Source organism: Molossus molossus, unplaced genomic scaffold, assembly GCF_014108415.1.
Source record: "Molossus molossus isolate mMolMol1 unplaced genomic scaffold, mMolMol1.p scaffold_m16_p_14, whole genome shotgun sequence".
NCBI classification, from domain to species: domain Eukaryota; kingdom Metazoa; phylum Chordata; class Mammalia; order Chiroptera; family Molossidae; genus Molossus; species Molossus molossus.
In genome coordinates, this window is record NW_023425349.1 from 78739681 (window position 1) to 78761039 (window position 21359).

Genomic DNA, 21359 nt, shown 5'->3' on the forward strand with positions numbered 1-21359 from the left:
GCCCTGAAGCCGCTTTACTGCGTCCCGCCTTGTGTTCTGCTAAATTTCATCGAGTCGTTCCGCGTTCGCCCTCAGCAAATACTGTGAAAACTCGGGGAGGAGGGAAAGGACGGGAAGAACAAACACCCCCTCCCCCGAAACCACACCTCCTGCTCTCTCTAGACCCCGCCCCCAGCGGGGGGGGAACCGGGCAGCGGGGACCACTGACGCACCAAGCGCCATCTTTTACGTGGGCGGAACAAGTCGTTGCGTGAGGCACCTTCCTTCCCTCGTGGGACGCCGTAGGTCGCGTCTGGGCGTTCTCGGTTTGCGGTGACGTGACCTAAGGAGGCCGGAGGAAGGGGCGGGGCCGGCCTGCGGTTCCTTCGCTCCGGGGCGTGCTCCGCGGAAACTTGGCCTTAGGTATCGGCGGAGATCCCCGGGGACAGGCTGCTGGGACCCGAGAAAGCCGGGCCGGGTCGGGGGTTGTGAATGGTTTTGTTTGCGCTTGGCAGGTGTTAGGCGCTTGACAAATATTTGATAAACGAATGTATTTATTTTTTCCTTATGACACAATTAAGTACACTGCCATTTCGCCCCAGTCCAGTTGGGTAATTTTCTTTTCTCAAGAGATGTAGTCACCACAGTTTTCCAAGCATGATTTCCACACTTTTAAAAGTCAATTTTGCTAGTTGCACCAAGTGAGGTTTTTTTGTTTGTTTTTTAAACTCTCACCGTTCTGGAAAGTGCACTTTACCATTCTGCTTGGTGTGCTGCAGCCTTTTGTAAACCCGGAGTTAAATCCGCCTTTGGGCTGCATCTGTGTATTTGGTTATTCACTATAGACGAGGGCACTTAACATGTTTCATCTCCGTCATTCCCCGGAAGACCGGGAGGAATACAGATACCAGTGACTCCCTCAGACCTGGGGGGGACCCCTGGCCCACGCTCGTGCCCACACCACCAAATCCCACCCTTTATCTGGTTCCTGCTGTGTACGTGGTGCTGTGTCTTCAGTCTACGCGGAGAGTTATGCTTACTCCTCCTGGCAGACCTAGGATATGTGTCATCCCTGTTTTACAGAGGGTACAACTGGGGTTCTGAAAGATTAAATTACTTACCCAAAGCCACCTCGTGGCTGGTTCGGGCCAGTTGTGTGCCCTTCCTGCTGACACCGCTGGTCCTGAGTTGATGACAGCCTTTCTCAGATGACACCTAGTGGGGGATATACCCACACCCCCCACTTTGGAGTAAGAGTGGGACTTGGATGAAGTCCCCTGGAGCCGACTACAGCGCCAAGAATAGGTTTTTCTACTTGACACTTTTGTCTAGGGGCAAAAACAATTTCCTTTTGTGTAGAACAGCTCTGCTTCCTAAGAGAGAAATAGCCAAACACCAAGGCCTAAATTCTGCATGACCCTGAGAAGTAAGCTATATAAAGAAGGTGGCTCTGTATGCATGGAGCTTTGTAGCTAGTGAATGAATATTTTTCCCCACATTGAATTGAATGCTTATTTAGGTATTGTGTAGCAGAAGCTTGTATGTCTTTCAATGGATTGGATCAAAAGAAATCACGAGGGAAAAAATAATGATGACTTAGTACAGTGGTCCTAGTCCATGTGAGCTCAAATGTGTAAAAAGAGAGGATAAAATCCTAACACACATTCCCATCTTCAGGGAACCAAAGAGAAAGTGATTTTAAGTATGTAGTAAGTAACGTGATCTGTATTAGCAGTACCAAAGGATGACTTGGGAAGACCTTAACCCTTCTCCCCTCCAAACTCTTGTTAATCAGCCCAAATAAACCACCCCAAATAACTGTACAATCTGAGTTAAAATAGGTTTTGCTATTGAAATATATCTTCAGGCGAGGGCCCTAGTCTCCCATTCCAACCAGACCCTGTTTAGAAAATTTTGAGCTATTCACCTTTCTCCATATAATGAATGAGTAATACAAACAGGCTCTAGGACTAGGAGAGCAGTGAGACAAATGGTTAAGAGCTTGGGCTCTGGAGTCAAAGCTGGTGTATTGTCTCTGCCTATGAGACTTTGGGCAGCACTTCTCCGTGCCTCAGTTTCCTCAGCTGCAAAATACAAGCAGAGTAATTTCTCACAGGGTTGCTTTGAGGCTCACCTGAGATCAGGCAAGCTAAGAATTTAGAACAGCACGCTCAAGCAGTGGTGGCTCTAATTTCAATTTTAGTAACTATGCAGGAATGACAGAAGCAGTAACAATGACTTACAAACCTCTTAAACTATGCACCTATTTATAATTCCAGTAAATATAATATCAGAACTCAGGGAACCTTCTTGCTATATCACGAGGGTCAGTTATTAACAGGAAGACTTCTGCCCATCCTCTCTTATTAATGTATTGCAGAAGTGTATTATGTGCTGCTTTGGAGCTAGAGGTGAGGACTTGTTGATTACTCCCGTTTACGAAGATTACAAGATTAACTGTACTGGCCTGTGAATGATTTGATGATGTTGGACATGGATGAGGAGTGTTTCTGTATAAACCACAGTGAGTTTAATTTCTTTTAAGTAATGAGATTTTATGTGGTTGCTTTAATCACTGCAGACTTATCAGTGTGCACTCATGATACTACTTTTTGGTTGGAATATGGATGAGCAAACCCAACTAAAGTACTTCCAATTGGAATCGTGGTTCCTGGATATGTAAAGTTCATTCTATGAGCTAGTGTGATATAAATAGTTTAGAAAGCTCTAGTGGATTCATGACTGGAGCTGACAGTCTATAGTTCTAATGATGCACAAAGTAGGCAATAGCCCTGAAGGAGAACATCATTAGGATACATTACATTTTCTTTTCAGATCCTCCTGGAATTCATGGTTGTATCAATAGTAAGCCAATAAATTTTGAATCACATCCCCCACCAGGTATTAACCAGTGTTCCTTCCATGTAGGTGCTCTGCAGCACAAAAGCAACAGTTGTGAGTGATCTAAGTCCCCAAATAAAGAGTCCCCAGGGGGAAGAAATTGCTAGCTCTTTGCAGCACCAAAGCACACACAACAAGAAGAAGAACAAGATGTAGGAAGACAAGCCTACAATTTTCTTAAATCTTAGACAGGGTCATTAGTTCATTTCTTACAGAGGAAGACAGATTTGGAAGTTGTATCTTGACAAGTTGGTCACCATTTGATGGAATTTAGATGTAGTCAACAATGCACATTGATGGTTTTGAAGCCTGTGGTGGACCAGTGGCAGATGAGCAGCAGCACTCTCAATGACAGTGACTCCCCCTGGAGCCATATACTACCCAGACCCACCTCAGACTATCTCCCTGAGCACATCTGTTTTTGGTTTGGTTACTGCTCTACTTACAACTCTCAGTATTTTTTTTTTTTTGCATTTATACTTGTACTTTATTCTACTTACTAGTATGCTGCTTTGTAGTTCTTTAGTTATTTCATGTGTGACTTTGCCTCTCAACTTTGTCAAAGTCCAGCACAATGTGCTTACAATTTCATCCCCTGACTCCTTTGTTTTTAGCACTTATAAGATGATCAGCAAATGCCAGGTGGCTGCTTGAAACTTACTCCAGCTAATAAGAATTATTATCCTTAGGCCAGGCTACTATGTTGCAAATACTTCTTTTAAAAATAGCTTTTGTCTTTATTTAAGAGTTTGGGTCACTCTATTTAAGGATCAGGGTCACTCTGGTTCAAAGTAGGTGATATGCTATAGAGGAGCTCATCCCACTTTGTCATTGGTATCATCTTTCCTGTCTCTCTTCTCCACACTATTTCTGAACCCAACAAAGAAATGTAAAACCACAACTAATGTCTGTGGGCCATTCTCAGGTCACTTAGTTTGAAAATATTGTGACGTGGGGGGTTTTGATATCAACCTTTTTTCTTTTTCCAAATTATCTTGACAAACTTGGCCCGTTCTTTGTGTGAATGTAAGGACTGACTGGCCTACAAAATTCCACAAATAACCTTGTGACTTTTGCATTGGTGTTGCATTGAATTTATAGATCGATTTATTGTTTTTCCATTTTGAACATGGTATATTTTTTTACTTACTACTTCTCTTATATTTGTTAATTAGGTTTTATAATTTTCTCAGAAAAGATAATTTGCATCTTTTGTGATTTTTTTCCTCCAAGTTATATTTTAATGGTGTTGTTATTGAAAATTGGTCATCTAAAAATGACCTTTTAAATTATTTGTTGCTAGTTTAGTCACACTAGTTTTGTATTTTCATCTTGTATTTGGCAATCTTGATAACTGTGCTTATTACTTGTAAATAATGAAAAACAATAACAATAAAAACCCCAACAATACAAGGAACAATCCCCAAACAAACAAACAAAAATACTAACTGTTTCACTCTAATATTCTTCAGCTTTCAATAGCTGCCCATTTTCTGTAACGTCTAGGGTCCTTAGCATGACTCTGAAGGCAAGCTACAATCTGACTGGGGCTGACTTTTCAAGGCTTTATTCTTACTCACCTTCCCCTTGTTCCTGCATATACATGAGTATTTACTGCTCTGTAACCACTCACATAGTTCTCAACCTGGAATACTCTTACTCTCCCCTTGTGTGAGGAAATCTTCAGCTATATGCTCCCTTATCCAGGAAGTCTTCCTACATTTCCCCAGGTGGAATCAGTGTATCATTCTACTGTGCACCTTTAACCTCAATTATTAATGTAAAAACCAAACTCTTTGTATTCATGTTTTACTTTTTTTTTTTTTGCAAATAATGGTCATGTAATATTGAAGTTAGAAGCAATTAGAGATGGTTGATGCAACACAATGTAGTATTTAAAAGCATCAGCTTCTAGGCTTGAATCAACCTAGGCTTGAATCCAGCTCAACCTTTTTGTAACCTTGGGGAAGCTTCTTAATGTCTCTGAGTCTCAGTGTTCTCCTCTTGAAAATGGGATTACTTTGGGAGTAAAGGAGATGATCAATTACCCTGATACCTGCCACGTGGTAATTGCTCATCAGGGTTGGCTACTATGAAGTTAGATGTTCAATTTGTGTTTGTTGAATAAGTTTACAGATGAAGATACTGAGAGGGCAAAGAAAACAAACTTACTCAAGGTTGCACCTTTAGTTTGGGGCAGATCTGTAACTACTTTGTGCACTAGCAAACAGCAAGAGCTCTTTCTGCTTTATTAACATAAGGTGAGTATAAGTCTTACCTGCTCACTTAGACTGCTTCCTGAGGACAAGGACCTTGTCTGTTCACCCTTGTCTGCCCCTTGACTCTAAGCATAGTGCGTTGCTTATAGTATATCTCAATAAATGTTGAATGCAACTTAAGTTCCCATCAGAAACAAAAATAACACAATCCCTTTAATCAGGGTCTAGGTTTGACTACAGAATTTTACTAATCTCCAAAAATGGCAAAGCTCTCAAGTGACATTAATAAGGAAAAGTTTAATTTGAATGCTATTTTTAGGTGATGCAAACAACAGGCCACTTAAGCATCAAGATTTCTAGATAGATAAAAGTAAATATTTCAGATACTGCCAAGAGAAAAGGATAAAATATTCAGACACCTTATTTTTAACCTGTCATCATACCCATGGCATTAATCATCGGTTTAAATAATTTGATTATGAAAGATAAGACAGTATTGCCTTTACAGAAATAATGGAATTTGACAAGTTTTTATCATGAAAGTTAACTCGAACTCTATGAGAGGAAACAACTGAGTCACACGTAGTCAATCTGTTTTTAAAAATGTAAAAAGAGATGGGTTGTCATGTCATTGTTTTTCATCTTAAAATATGTAGAGAGCTATTCATCTTTTTAGTAACTTGCTTGGGAAATTACAGAATGTCTTTTATTCCATAATTAAGATTTTGGATTTTTTCATATAAATTATAAACAGAAAATGAACAATTTAGCATAGAACAATAAACTAGATCAACAATTTTTCAACCTTTTGCATCTCATGGCACACAGAAACTAATTACTAAAATTCTGTGGCACACTAAAAAGTATATGTTTTGCCAATCTGACAAAAAAAAAAAAAAAAAGGTATACTTTTGGTTTATTCACACTGGAGGGCTATTGTTGTATTGGTTATTGTCATATTTTTATTTGACAGTCTAAGGGGAAAGAGGTCAGTGCCCCTGACTAGATAGTCAGGTATGTGTGTTTTAAATACTTTTGTGGCACACGGGTTGAAAATTGCTGAGTTGGATGCAGAGGTGAAAGGTAAGTTATTCCTATCAAATCATAGTATTCGTTCTTTCAGAATTTATCCTTCTGCTCAGAAATAGCTTGTTATTTGCTTGCCTGTGTTCCATGTGCAGGGATATAAAAGAGAAATAGTACTTGAACATTGCTGATCACATTTCAAGACTGTTACTTGCTTTTACCAAATAGTGCTTTAAGAAAAGAATGAGATTACTGGATGGCAAATGACATAGGCTCTAATTCTACAGCCCTTTTCCCACTAGTGAACTGCACATTATACGTTAGGAGTTGTGCACATTTCTTTCCTGAACTCTAGAAAAAGAAAATAAAAACATGCATTACCTTTGATGAATAGCAAATAGCTGATACCTTTCTAGTTTTGCTACACCCAAATCCAATTATTTCCTGAATTTCTTAACAGTTTTTGCTAACTGTGTATTCAAGGAGAAATAAAAGAAAAAAATCCAAATAATAAAAAAAAAGAGAACACGTAAAGTTTCAGTCCAGATGCTCGTTAATGCCTAGATAATGTCACTGTGAATAAGAAGAACATTGTAAAAAGCGCATTTCAGATTCTTACTTGGTCTGGGGCAGCTTAGATACTGTCCAGCTCAGTCTGCCAAGTGCTTGTTAAAATTAGTTATCATACAGCAGCTTTTGCTCTCTAAGTAGAACTTGCAGAATATATGCTCGCAGTGAGTGGAGAAATGCAAATTGGGTTATGGGGTAATTTTATACTCTATGGACAGATATATATTTTTTTCATTTCACATTACTTTATGTTGGAAAGGCTCATTATTATTTATAAAGCAGAACAAGCCCCAAAGCCAATCCATTTCCAACCTCATTGTCACTTTCTGCATTCCAAAAACCACTACATTCCCAAATGAGTAGGCTAATTCTTTCCTTACATAGCCATAACACTTGCTTAAGGTATTGCTAACTTAGGTGACGACACTTTATTTAAAACAGTTTTTATTCTCCAGGAAAAGTGTACAGACACCTTATTTCTGTGCAGCCATAACTCTGGTGGAAGAGAATTAGGCTTGTTGGCTTACCACTGCAGTGCTAAATGTTGTTTCTTTGAATACCTTGGCTCTACAATAATGGCTACTGAAATACTACAGTACCTGCTTACAAGACAATTATTATTCTACTTATCATTTTACATGTTTAAGATGCAATTGAAAATGTTATTTAAGTGAATTTGGTCAACTATATTAAATAATACATTTAATCTATGTTATAATGTTGTACTTCGAAATTAATCTAAATATTGTTACTTAGTTATTTTAAATGTAAAAGTAATAAAGGTTTGTTTAGAACCAAACTAACAACAACTAGGAAACGTATTCACTCCCTTTTGTCACCCCTCCCCTTGTATCCTAACTCCAAAGTAAGGTAAGGCAGAGTGACTTTTCTCGAGTGACTCTGTTCCCTCATGTGTGGTGAGATGCATTTGTCTTGTCTGCCGGGCTCCGAGGCTAGCGGTAGAACTAGTGGGTTGAAGATAGGAGATTTTCCAGCTCAACATTAAGAATTTCTTGGCAGTTATAGCTGCATCAGGATGACAGTGGCAGTGAGTTTCTGTGGGAAAGTGGTCAAAGATGGGCTTGTGGTGCTGAAGAGGCCATTCAATTTTAAGGGCTGCAGAGTATTGAGAGGGTGGTTCCAGTCCTGAGAGTTGTGACAAATGGTTCCTCCTGGGGTGTGTTCCCTCTTCATCACTGGGGCCTTCAGAGCATTTACAAAATGAAACCTCGTTGTAAGTGTGGTACTGGAATAGAAACATACAGTTCTTCTTCTTCAGGCCAACCCATGCAGAGAAGTTGTCCATGAAAGCTGTCGAAGAGAAAAGCTTCCTGAGATAATTGTAATGTTAAATTAGAAAGGAATAAAATCCAGAAGTGAGTCTTTTTTTGTGAGTTGCAATCCAGCTTATTTCCGTGTACTATTTTTGTTTTAAGGAAATACTACATTGACCAGGAAAAACTAATTTGGAAGGTTATTCACTTTTTAATAGTTAAATAGAAATGAATAGAAATAATATAGAAATGGTGGGGCATGTCCTCCCTACATTTCACCACATCCCTTTAGAAAATCAGTGAAATCAGAGAAGTTCTAAAAAAACAATTTAAAAAGTTCTGTAGAAGATCGTTTTGTGGGGGAAAAAAAAAAAAGATACCTAAGACCCATTTTCTTATAATTTTTATTTATTTATTTATTGTTAATCCTCACCCAAGGATATTTTTCCATTGGTTTTTAGAGAGAGTGTAAGGGAGAGAGAAAAACTTCGATGTGAGAGAGACACATTGATTGGTTGCCTGCTACCCAACCCCGACTAGGGCTGCGGATGGAACCTGCAACCCATACATGTCCTTGACTGGGAATTGAACCTGAGATCCTTCTGTCCACAGGCCAATACTCTAACCACTGAGTCAAACTGGCCAGGGCCCTAAGACCCATTTTACATTTTACTTCCTCTGAAGCCTTTCTGGATTAGTTCAGTGGAACTTTTTCTGATCTAGAGCATTTATTGCCCTGGCCGGTTTGGCTCAGCGGTTAGAGCGTTGGCCTGTGGTCCGGAGAGACCCGGGTTCGGTTCCCGCTAAGGGCACGTACTTCGGTTGCAGTTTGTCCCCGGCCCTGGTTGGTCGTGCGGGTGGCAGCCACTCGATGTGTCCCTTCACGTCGATGTTTCTGGTCGTGCGGGTGGCAGCCACTCGATGTGTCCCTTCACGTCGATGTTTCTCACTCTCTCTCCCTTCCTCTCTCTCCCTCCCACTCTATCTGTACAAAAAATGGAAAAATATCCTCGGGTGAGGATAAAAAAAAAAAAAAATAAAACAATTCTGTAATGAAGAACTTGATACATACATTGTATTATAAGTGTGCAGGTATATACTTAAGATAAATCCCCAGAGGTAGGATTGCCAGGATTAATGCATTTATAATTTTTAAAGATATTTCCAAATTTTTCTTCATAGGTATTATATCTTTTTCACCTTCTGGGAGTACATGAAGAGCCCAGATTTCCCCACAAATTTGCCAACCAAATGTCTAATCAAACTTTTGGATGTTTGCAAATTTGATAGGTGAGAAATTCTTAGTTTGGTATTCTTTTTGCCTTGCTTTTATTATGACTATAATTGAAATCTTTTTATATGTTTAAGGATTATTTACATTTTCTTTTTATCCCATCTTATATTTGGCCCATTTCTTTCTATTGGATTGTTGGTCTTTTTTTTTTTTTTTTCATTTCTAGCAGTGTACTACATATGATGGATATGTCTGTGGAAGGAGTAAATAATTTCCCAGAATTTTGTCTTTTGATTTTGCTTGAGTTTTTTTTTTTTAGTATTATTTTTATGTAACTGAATTGGTTGATCTTTTCTTGTTTTATGACATCTGAATTACGAGTCATAGTTGGAAGGTCTTTCTTACTCCAAGGTTATACAGATTTTTCCATATAGCTTATATAATTCTTTTGTATTTTAAATGGATTTTCAAACCATTTGGAGTTCATCCTGATGTATAGTGTAAAGTGAGGAATCCAATTTCATCTTTTTTTCCCAGAAAGTTACCCAGTAGAAATCCATAAATAGGGATTGATTGTAAATAACTGTAACCATATTAAGTTTTAAACCAGTAGATTGATTTGGTTAATTCAGAGAAACACTGATCAAATGAGGAAAATGAGGAATAAACCAACAAACACAAAACCAATGAAAACCAAATCATCAGATTCTTTGTGTTTATCCTTTATCTCTAATCTTCATGAAATTATTTTGAAAGAGTACTCTGTTAAACCTCATTCACAATTATGATTTGCTTGGCACTGTGACAGTTTCTTCACATGTGTTACTTCTAATCCACCCAATTCCATGTCAGTTTGGTTTTCGTTTTTGTGTTTGGTGTTAGTTAACTGTCACTAAGTCTGGCTGGATTCTCTTAACGGAATCTGATTACTAACTACTCATTATCAACTGTCCTTACACACCTAGTGCTGCTACGTACAAAACAATTGAGCTCTTGCCGCTTCTTTCCTTGCTTTAACACTTTTTTTTTTTTAATTTTTTTATTTATTGATTTGAGGGGGGGGAGGGAAGAGAGAGAGAAACATTGATCAGCTGCTCCACTCGTACATTCATTGGTTGATTCTTTTTTTTTTTTTTTTTTTATCCTCACCTGAGGACATTTTTCCATTTTTTGTTCAGGTAGAGTAGGAGGGGGAGAGAGGAACAGAGAGAGAGAGAGAAACATCGATGTGAGAGGAACACATCGAGTGGCTGCCACCCGCACGACTGACCAGAGCCGGGGACAAACTGCAACCGAGGTACATGCCCTTAGCGGGAACCGAACCCGGGTCTCTCAGGACCGCAGGCCAACGCTCTAACCGCTGAGCCAAACCGGCCAGGGCGACACTTTTTAAACCCCTTGCTCTGCACACTTAGGGTATCCAGGGAGGCTGGTGGGAGGAGCAAGAGGGGGCCAGGTGTGCCCTCTTTCTGTACACACACTGTCAGCTTGCTGAGAAGGCAAAGCAGTGTCCATGAAGCCAGCGAGTGGGAAACTGAGGCCCTGCCAAAAAACAAACTCAACAACAACAAAAAACACCTCAAAATCTTTACAACACTTTTAATCAAGATTTTTGATGGTTACATAATGGTGTCTTGAGCTACCACCAATTATTTTGTGAGAACCTGCCACAAAGCAATTTTTATTTAAAAAATCTTTTAGCACAGAACTTTGCAGGCACTTCTTTTGCACACAAAAGGCAGGGAAAAACAAAATGAGGAACCAGTTGTTAGTGTTGCGTGTGGGTGGTGTCTGTGGACAGGGCATTCTGGAGAGATGACTATAAGACTCCATCATTTCCTGTTGCCTTATATTACTCGTAAAACTTGGTCATGCTGTTAGGTGCTTTAGCTGCAATGGCCTTCCTTTTCTTCTCATGATAAAAATGTCTGTTAAATATTTAGGACTAAAAAAAAATGATGGTGCTAGTAAAAAATAAAAATTTGAGCTTTCTCGCCCTGGACAGGTTGGCTCAGTGTTTAGAGCATCAGCCTGCGGACCAATGAGTCTCGAATTTGATTCCAGTCAAGGGCACGTACCTCAGTTGCAGTTCGTCCCTGGCCCCCGGTTGGAGTCATGCGGGAGGCAACCAGTTGATGTGTCCCTCATGCATCAGTGTTTCTCTCTCTCTTGCCGTCTCTCTCCCTCCCTTTCCCTCCCTCCCACTCTATCTGAAGATAAATAGAAAAAATGTCCTTAGGTGAGGATTGAAAAAAATTTTTTTGAATTTTCTCTTTAAGAAACTTTCAGCCTGGCTGGTGTGGCACAGTGGTTGAGCGTCGACCCATGCACCAAGAGGTTGCTGGTTCAATTCTTGGTCAGGGCACATGCCCAGGTTGTGGGCCTGATCCCCAGTGAAGGGCATGCAGGAGGTGGCCAATCGATGTTCTCTCTCATCAATGTTCCTATCTCTCTCTCCCTATCCCTTCCTCTCTCTCTCAAATCAATAAAGAAAAAAAAAAATTAAAAATAAAATAAAACAAAAGAAAAAAAGAAACTTTCAGCAGCAAGGGGGGGATAAAGAACATAGTTACACTTTTTAAATATATGTGTAAAGCACACTAATTTTAGTGACTGAGATTCGAGGTAGGTTATGCATGTAGTGTGTACAAATCGGCGTGGGATTGAACATGGCAACAGCACCACCTAATTTCTGAAACACCATTCTGAGGGGATGGGGACATCCAGTGGAGATCGCCTCTTGGCTCACCTCTCAGCACTTGTTCGCTAAACTAGAAATTTATGCACCAAAGGCTGTTTGAGCTGGGGGATTGGGGGATGGGGAGTATCACATGCTTTGAGCTCATATTGGATTCTCTTCTCATCTAATGGCTTTGCTACCAAAGGGTGACAAGGGAAAGAGTTTATTTAACATACATCAGGAAGATTCACACATGCCAAGTATCAGAATCACCTGGGTTACACTCAGGACCTTCCAAACAAACAGCCAACCTGGGGCTTTCCTGAGTCATACAAATGATCACATTCTCCAAATGTCTCGTAAAATAGTGTACTTCTTGCTTAAGGTCATTTAAAATGAAGTTTTCAAGGCATCTCCAGATGTCAGGTAGGTTTTATAAACTTCACTGTGACTATGAGAAGCTGAGGCTTGGGGAACTGAAGTGATTTGTTTTGGGCTCATTATTAGAAAGCATTGGAGCAGAGTTTTGAATCCAGGTATTCAAAGTCAAAGGTCTTCATATTTTCAGAAAACAGCTACATTGTCTGAGATGTATGCAAGGGAAACAAGGACACCTGATAGAAAAATGATGATAGTTTGATACAGGCAAAATCACAATTGTCCTTGCTTTTGCTTACTGCATTCATAGAGTTGCCCCGTAAAACCAAAAATGCCCTTATACAGAGGGCACCACAGTTTCTTACAAACATTCATTTACTTTTGCAGAAAAGTACAAAATATAGCATTTAAACTTGTCATATATCTTTTGGGCTTTCTACTCAGTTTTTAGGTCAGATTACTTGATGATGATGCCTTTGTTAAAATTGAAGATCTAATCTATTTATTTCACAAAAGTGAAATAATTTTTTCATCAACAGGAGTGGGAGATTCAAGCCACTCATTGACTGACTTGAGGGTGAATATAAAAAGTAAAATAATGTTAATACTGACCAGATAACTTGCTTTATTATGCTTGGGGTAGAAAGGAGTACAAAATAAATTATATGTAAAATTCTCATTACATATAATGTAGTTTCCAGAATTTAAGTTCAAAGAATGGTAATTATAGGAATTTTCTTAAAGAGTTTCTTGACATAAAAAGGACCCAAATTATTGGCTTCGTGTCTTTATTTCAGTGTTTTTATTCTTTCTTTGACGCTTGAATTGTGCATGTATTTTTATAATGCATAAAGCTTTGTTTTAGCATAAGCCTTGAATAAAACTGCATTTCTTCAAAATTATCTAATAATCATCAAAGTCTCTGGAGCTCCACTGTCACCCATACCCCCGCTTAGCATCCATTTACAAGTTGCTTTTTCCCATCGCAACATTATATTTTTCAGCTATATCAGTATAATACTACATATTGTTGGGGGAGAATGAAAGTAGAAGAATTATGCATGACCCAGACACACACCAACTTTGGGAGAGGGAGGGCAATGGGGTGCCGAGTGATAGGGTGGAGCTCTAAATGTGGGTAGGTAGTTGTACTATGCTCTGTACTTTTCTGCATATTTGAAATATTTTATATCTTTTAATTTTTATTTTAAATTGTGGTAAAATACACATAACAAACTTTTCCTTCTTAACTATTTTTTAAATTTAATTAATTTATTTTTGTTAAAGATGTTTCTCCTTTTCCCTCAATGATTCCTTCCTCCCCCCCCCCCCCGCCCTCTCCCCAGCTTTGTTGTCCATGTCCCTTGTTCATGCATACATGCATATTCTGTGATTTATCTCTCCCCCACGCCCTCTTCTGGGAATAGTCAGTTTGTACCCCACTTTCACATCTCTGGGACTACCCCAAACCTCAGGATGTTATATTCATTATATTCCACAAATAAGTGAGATAATATGATACTTGTCTTTCTCTGTTTGGCTTGTTTCGCTTAGGATGACACTTTCCAGGTCCCTCCATGTCATTTCAAAGGATGAGATCTTTCTTTCTTACAGCTGCATAGTACTCCATTGTGTATATGTATCACAGCTTTTTTTATCTATTCGTCTACTGGTGGACATTTGGGCTGTTTGCAGATCTTAGCTATTGTAAACAGTGCTGCTACAAACACGAGGGTACATATATTTTTTCTGATTGGTGTTTCAGGCTTCTTAGGGTATATTCCTAGAAGTGGGAACACTGGGTCAAATGGAAGTTCAATTTTTAATTTTTTGAAGTAACACCATATTGTTTTCCATAGTGGCTGCACCAGTCTGCATTCCCAACAGCAGTATACTAGAGTCCCCTTTTCTCCACACCCTCGCCAACACTTGTTGTTTGATTATTTGTTGATGGTGGCCATTCTGACCGGTGTGAGGTGATACCTCACTGTTGTTTTAATTTGTATCTCTCTGATGATTAGTGATATTGAGCATTTCTTCATATGTCTCTTAGCCATTTGTATGTCCTGTTTGGAGAGGTGTCTATTTAGTTCCTCTGCCCATTTTTTAATTGGGTTCTTTGTCTTCCTTTTGTTGAGTTGTATGAGCACTCTATATATATTGGAAATTAACCCCTTATCTGATATATCATTGGCAGTTATGCTCTCCCATACAGTGGGTAGCCTTTTCATTTTCATGATTGTATCTTTTGCTGTGCAGAAGCTTTTTAGTTTGATGTAGTCCCATGTGTTCATTTTCTCCTTTATTTCTGTTGCCTTAGGTGATGTGTCAGTGAAAATTCTGCTACGTATGATGTCTGAAATTTTGTTGGCTACAGTTTCTTCTAGGATTTTTATGGATTCATGAGTCACATTTAAGTCTTTTTTCCATTTTGAGTTTATTCTTGTGTATGGTGTAAGTGGATGTGGATGGTCTAGTTCCTTCCTTCCTTCCTTCCTTCCTTCCTTCCTTCCTTCCTTCCTTCCTTCCTTCCTTCCTTCCTTCCTTCCTTCCTTCCTTTCTTTTTTGCATGTAGCTGTCCAATTTTCCCAACACCATTTATTACAGAGGCTGTCTTTACTCCACTGTATGCTCTTGCCCCCTTTGTCAAATATTAATTGAGCATATTGCCTTGGGTCCATTTCTGGGTTCTCTGTTCTGTTCCACTGGTCTATATGCCTGTTCTTGTGCCAGTACCAGGCTGTTTTGATTACAGTGGCTTTGTAGTATTACCTGAAATCTGGTAATGTGATCCCTCCTACTTTGTTCTTTTTCAAGATTGTGGTAGCTATTCGAGGTCTTTTTTGGTTCCAAATGAACTTTTGAAGTATTTGTTCTAGTTCTGTGAAGGATGTCGTTGGTATTTCGGTGGGGATTGCATTGAATCTATAGATTGCTTTGGGTAGTATGGACATTTTAATGATGGTAATTCTTCCAATCAGGGTATGTGCTTTCACTTTTTATATCTTCCTCTATTTCTTTTTTCAATGACCTGTAGTTTTCTGCGAATAGGTCCTTTATTTCTTTGGTTAAGTTTATTCCTAGGTATCTTAATATTTTTTTGCTGCGATGGTAAATGGGATTGTTTTCTTAGTTTCTCTTTCTGTGAATTCATCATTGGTGCATAAGGATGCCATTGATTTCTTGACGTTAATTTTGTATCCTGCTACTTTTCCAAATCATTTATTAAGTCTAGTAAATTTTTGCTGGAGTCTTTGGGGTTTTTTACATATAGTATCATGTCATCTGCGAATAATGACAGTTTCACTTCCTCTTTTCCAATGTGAATCCCTTTTATTTATTTTTTCCTGCTTGATTGCTGTGGCTAAGTCTTCCAGTATTATATTAAATAGGAGTGGCAAAAGTGGGAATCCCTGTCTTGTTCCTGTTCTTAAGGGAAATGCTTTTAGTTTTTGCCCATTGAGTATGATGTTGGCTGTAGGTCTTTCATATATGGCCGTTATTATGTCAATATATGATCCCTCTATTCCCATACTGCTGAGCGTTTTTATCAGAAATGGATGCTGGATTTTGTCGAAGGCTTTTTTGACATCTATTGATATGATCACGTAGTTTTTCATCATTTTGTTTATGTGGTGTATCACAAATATTGATTTCCGAATACTGTAGCAGCCTTGCATCCCTGGGATGAATCCTATTTGGTCATGGTGAATCATTTTTTTGATATGTTGCTGGATCTGATTTGCTAGTATTTTGTTCAGGATTTTGGCGTCTATGTTCATCAGGGATATTGGCCAGTAGTTTTCTTTTTTTGTAGTATCTTTTTTACGCTTTGCATTTAGAATTATGCTGGCCTCATAAAACGAGTTTGGAAGTCTTCCTTCTTCTTGAATATTTTGAAATAGTTTGAGGAGAATGGGTGTTAGTTCTTTTTTGAATGTTCGGTAAAACTCCCCTGTGAAGCCATCTGGGCTTGGGCTTTTGTTTGCTGGGAGAGTCTTGATTACATCTTTAATTTCTTCTGTTGTTATTGGTCTGTTCAAGTTTTCTATCTCTTCCCGGTCCAGTTTGAGAGACTGTGTTTCTAGAGATTTGTCCATTTCGCTTAGCGTGTCCAGTTTGTTGCCATGTAATTTTTCTTAGTAGTTGTTAATGATCTTCTGTATTTCTGTGGTATCAGTTGTTACCTCTCCTCCTTCATTTCTGATATTCTGTATTTGGGTTCTCTCTCTCTGTTTCTCGGTGAGTCTAGCTAGGGGTCCATCAATGTTGTTTATCTTTTCAAAAAACCAAGTCTTTGTTTCATTGATCCTTTGAATTTTTTTTGGTCTCTATGTCATTTATTTCTGCTCTGATCTTTACTATTTCCTTCCTTCTACTTGCTCTAGGGTTTTCTTTCTAATTTTTTAAGCTGTGAGGTTAGGTAGTCTATTAGAGATTTTTCTTGTTTTTTTTGAGGTAGGCCTGTAGTGCTATGAACTTCCCTCTCAGAACTGCTTTTGCTGTATCCCCTAGGTTTTGTGTTGTTGTGTGTTCATTTTCATTGGATTCCAGGAAGTTTTTAATTTCTTTCTTGATCTCCTCATTGACCCATTCGTTATTTAATGACATGCTGTTTAGCTTCCATGTGTTCCAATGTCTTTGCATGTTCTTGTGGCAATTGCTTTCTAGTTTCATGCCATTGTGATCTGATAAGATGCTTGATATGATTTCAGTCTTCTTTTTTTTTTTTTTTATCCTCACCCGAGGATATTTTTCCATTTTTTGTACAGATAGAGTGGGAGGGAGAGAGAGAAAGGGAGAGAGAGAGAGAAACATCGATGTGAAGGGACACATCGAGTGGCTGCCACCCGCACGACCAACCAGGGCCGGGGACAAACTGCAACCGAAGTACGTGCCCTTAGTGGGAACCGAACCCGGGTCTCTCCGGACCGCAGGCCGACGCTCTAACCGCTGAGCCAAACTGGCCAGGGCGATTTTAGTCTTCTTGAACTTGTAGAGACTTAGTCTGTGTCCTAACATGTGGTTTATCTTTGAGAATGTCCCATGTGCACTTGAGAAGAATGTGAATTCTGTAGTTTTGGGGTGTAATTCTCTGTAGATGTCTATTAAATCCATTTGGTCTAGTGCTTCATTTAGAGTCTCTGTTTCATTGCTAATTTTTTTCTAGAGGATCTATCCAGTGATGTCAGCAGGGTGTTGAAGACCCCTGCTATGATTGTATTGCTATCGATTTCTCCTTTGAAGTCCTCCAGAAGATTTTTGGTATATTTTGGTGCTCCTATATTGGGTGCATATATGTTTATCAAGGTTCTTTCTTCCTGTTGGATAGATCCTTTCAATATTATGTAGTGGCCTTCTTTGTCTCTAGTTATGACCTTCATTTTGAAATCTATTTTATCAGATATGATTACTGCTACCCCAGCTTTTTTTTTCCTTTCCGTTTGCTTGGAAGATTTTTGTCCATCCCTGCACTTTCAACCTAAGTGAGTCTTTTGTTGTGAGGTGGGTCTCTTGTAAACAACATATAGATGAGTCATGGTTTCTTATCCAATCAGCTACTCTGTGTCTTTTTTTCAGAGCATTCAATCCATGTACATTTAAGGTGATTCTTGATAGGTACTTATTTATTGCCATTTTGTGTTTAGTGTGGTTCTATTTTTCTTCCTATTTCTCCTACTAATTACAGCAGTTCTTTTAACATTTCTTGCAGTGCTGGTTTGGTACTAATATATTCCCTTAGCTTTTTTTTGGTCTGAGAAGCTCTTTATTTGACCTTCCATTTTGAATGAAAGCCTTGCTGGGTAGCGTATTCTTGGATTCAGACCCTTGTTTTTCATGACCTTGATTACTTCATGCCATTCCCTGCTGGCCTACAGTGTTTCTGTTGAGAAGTCAGCTGAGAGCCTTATGAGGTTTCCTTTGTAGGTAACTGTTGCTTTTCTCTTGCTGCTTTTAGGATTCTCTCTTTGTTTTTAATTTTTGGCATTTTGATTACTATGTGTCTTGTTGTGGACCTCTTTGGGTTCTTCTTATTTGGGGCTCTCTGTGCTTCTTGAACTTGAATGCCTTCTTCCTTCACCAAGTTAGGAAAATTTTCTGTCACTATTTCTTCAAATATATTCTCTAACCCTTGATCATTTTCTTCTTCTCTGGGGACTCCTATGATGCGAACGTTATTATGTGTCCAGTTGTCCCACAGTTCTCTTAAGCTGTCTTCCTGTTTTTTAATTGTTTTTTCCTTTTGGTTTTCTGATTGGTTGATTTTTTCTACCCTGGCTTCTAATTCACTGATCCAGTTCTCAGCTTCCTCTACTCTGCTATTTAGACTTTCCGATGTGTTCTTTATTTCTGATATGTCATTCTTCATTTCTTCTTGGTGGTTTTTAATTTCCAACTGGTTGATTTTCAACATTTCTATGTCTTTACTCATGGTGCTCATGTCCTTAGACATGCTTTTGAGCTTCTTCAAGATCATGGCTCTGAATTCTAGTTCTGTTAACTTGCTTAAATGCACCTCATTTATCTCCTCTTTTGTAGAGGTCTCTTGTTCTTTCACTTAGCTTTTGTGTCTCTGTTTCACCACTTTGGCTATCACATTGGGTTTGGAGCCTGCCAAATTATCCCTGTGGGTGTTGGTGTTCTGCTGTTTTGGCTCCTTCTCCTGGGTTTGGATGAACGAGGGAGGACCTATGTTAAACACCACTGTCAAGTCTTACTTTCCTGGTTAGAGTTGCTAGCCCAGGGAATAGTACAGTTGTCCTCTAGTTTTTTGCATGAAGGCTTTCAGTAGTGGTTACCTGAGGAATCTTGGCTTCTTAGTTGACTGAAAAACTCCCTCAGGTGCTCAGAGTAAGAGGAGTTTTTGAGGGTGGGGCAGATGCTGGTTGTTAATGGGCCTCAATTAGCATTTCAGTGGCTACCAGGTTTAATTGGATCTCCAAGGGAGGGGCCACCACCTCTCCCCAGAGCCCTGGGAAGGAGCAAGATGACCACAGTCCTGCGTGGCTGCAACTCAGCAAAAGCTCTGAGTGCCCTCCATATCCCGAGTGTCCCCACTGAGTTCCAGTCCAGTTTGCTCTCCCTCTGCTGGAGTCCAAGGCAAGTGGCTGCTGCTGTTTTAGCCTCTGTCCTGGCTATGTGCTATAGAGCTGCTTGGGAGTTTAACCCAAGGGCACCACTCACAGCCATGGCCGCTGCTGAGCGTGGGCTCCCAGCCCCCCTCTCGTGTCTCCACAAGCCCACCAGGATTGAGTCAGTGTCCCTGGTTATGTGGTCCTCCAAGCTGCTTTTCTGTTGACTTTTTTTGACGATTTGTCTTTATTTTCGTTGTAATTCCAGTTTGGTCCTGGGAGATGGTCTTTGTAGCTTCCATTCACTGCACCGCCATTTTGGAATCCCCCTAAATTAAAATTCTTCTTAACCATTTTTGAGGGTACAGTTTGGCAGTGTAGTATAATCACTTTTGTATCCTGCAGAATTGAAACTTGAAAGCCAGTAAACAACTGTCCATTTCCTCTTCTTCTTAGCCCCTGGCAACCTCCATTCAGCTTTTAGTTTTTTAAATTTGATTACTCTAGATAACTCATATAAATGGAATCATACAGTATTTGTATTTTTATGATTGGCTTGTTTTACTTGGCATAATGTCCTCAAGGTTCATGCATGTTGTAGCATATGTCAGAATGTCTTCCTTCCTTCCTTTATTTGTTTTTTAATTTTTATTTTTTTTAAATCTTTATTGTTGGATGTAAAATGTATTACTGATGTTCCACATTTTTCTCCCATTGACCCCCTCCTCCCCACTCCCGCCCCCCTCCCGCCTTTTCCCACACTATTGTCTGTGTCCATTGGTTATGCATATAAGTTCTTTGCTTTATTTCTTCTCACCCCCACAACCCCTTTCTTTTTGAGGTTTGTCAGTCTAGCAATGAATTTGTACTTCTTAGTCTCTTCACCTTTTTCACCCATTCCCCCAACCTCCCTCCCAACTGGCAACCAACAAAATGTTCTCTGTATCTATGAGAATGTTTCTGTTCTACCTGTTCATTTTGTTTGTAGATTCCATTGTTGATAGATAAGTATTCATTGCCATTTTGTTTGTTCATATATTTTATATTTTTCTTCAAAAAGACCCTTCATCATTTCATATAATAACGGTTTGGTGGTGATGAACTCCTTTATCTTTTTCTTGTCTGTGAAAGTTTTTATATGGCCATCAATTCTAAATGACAGCTTTGCAGGATAGAGTAATCTTGGTTGTAGGTTCTTGCTTTTCATCACTCTGAATATTTCTTGCCACTCCCTTCTGGCCTGCAAAGTTTCTTTTGAGAAATCAGCTGACATCCTAATGGGAACTCCCTTGTAGGTAACTAGCTGCCTTTCTCTTGCTACTTTTAAGATTCTCTCTTTGTCTTGAACCTTTTGCATTTTGATGATGATGTGTCTTGGTGTGGGCCTCTTGGGGTTCATCTTGTTTGGGACTCTCTGTGCTTCCTGGACTTGTATGTCTGTTTCCTTCACCAAGTTAGGAAAGTTTTCTTCCATTATTATTTCAAACAGGTTTTCGATTTCTTGTTCTCGCTCTTCTCCTTCTGGCACCCCCACGATGTGAATGTTGGCATGCTTGAAGTTGTTCCAGAGGCTCCTTACACTATCCTCATTTTTTTGGATTCTTTTTTCTTTTTGCTGTTCTGATTGGGCATTTTTTGCTTCCTTATGTTCCAAATAGATGGTTTGCTCCTTGGATTTACATACTCTATTATTGAAGCTGTGTAAATTATTCTTTATTTCAGTTAATGCCTCCTTCAATTCTAACTGTGCATCCATGATTTCTAACTGGTCCTTTTTTATGCTCTTGAGGCCCTCCCTAAGTTCATGAGGTTCTCACTAAGTTCACTGAGCATACTTATAAGCAGTATTTTGAACTCAGCATCTGTTAGGTTGCTTATCTCCATTTCGCTTAGTTCTTTTGTTGGGATTTTGTTCTGTTCTTTCATTTGGGACCTGTTTCTTTGTCTCCTCATTTTGGCTGCCTCCCTGTGTTTGTTTCAGTGTATTACTTAATGAGAGGTATGGGGCTTGCTGAGACCAGATGC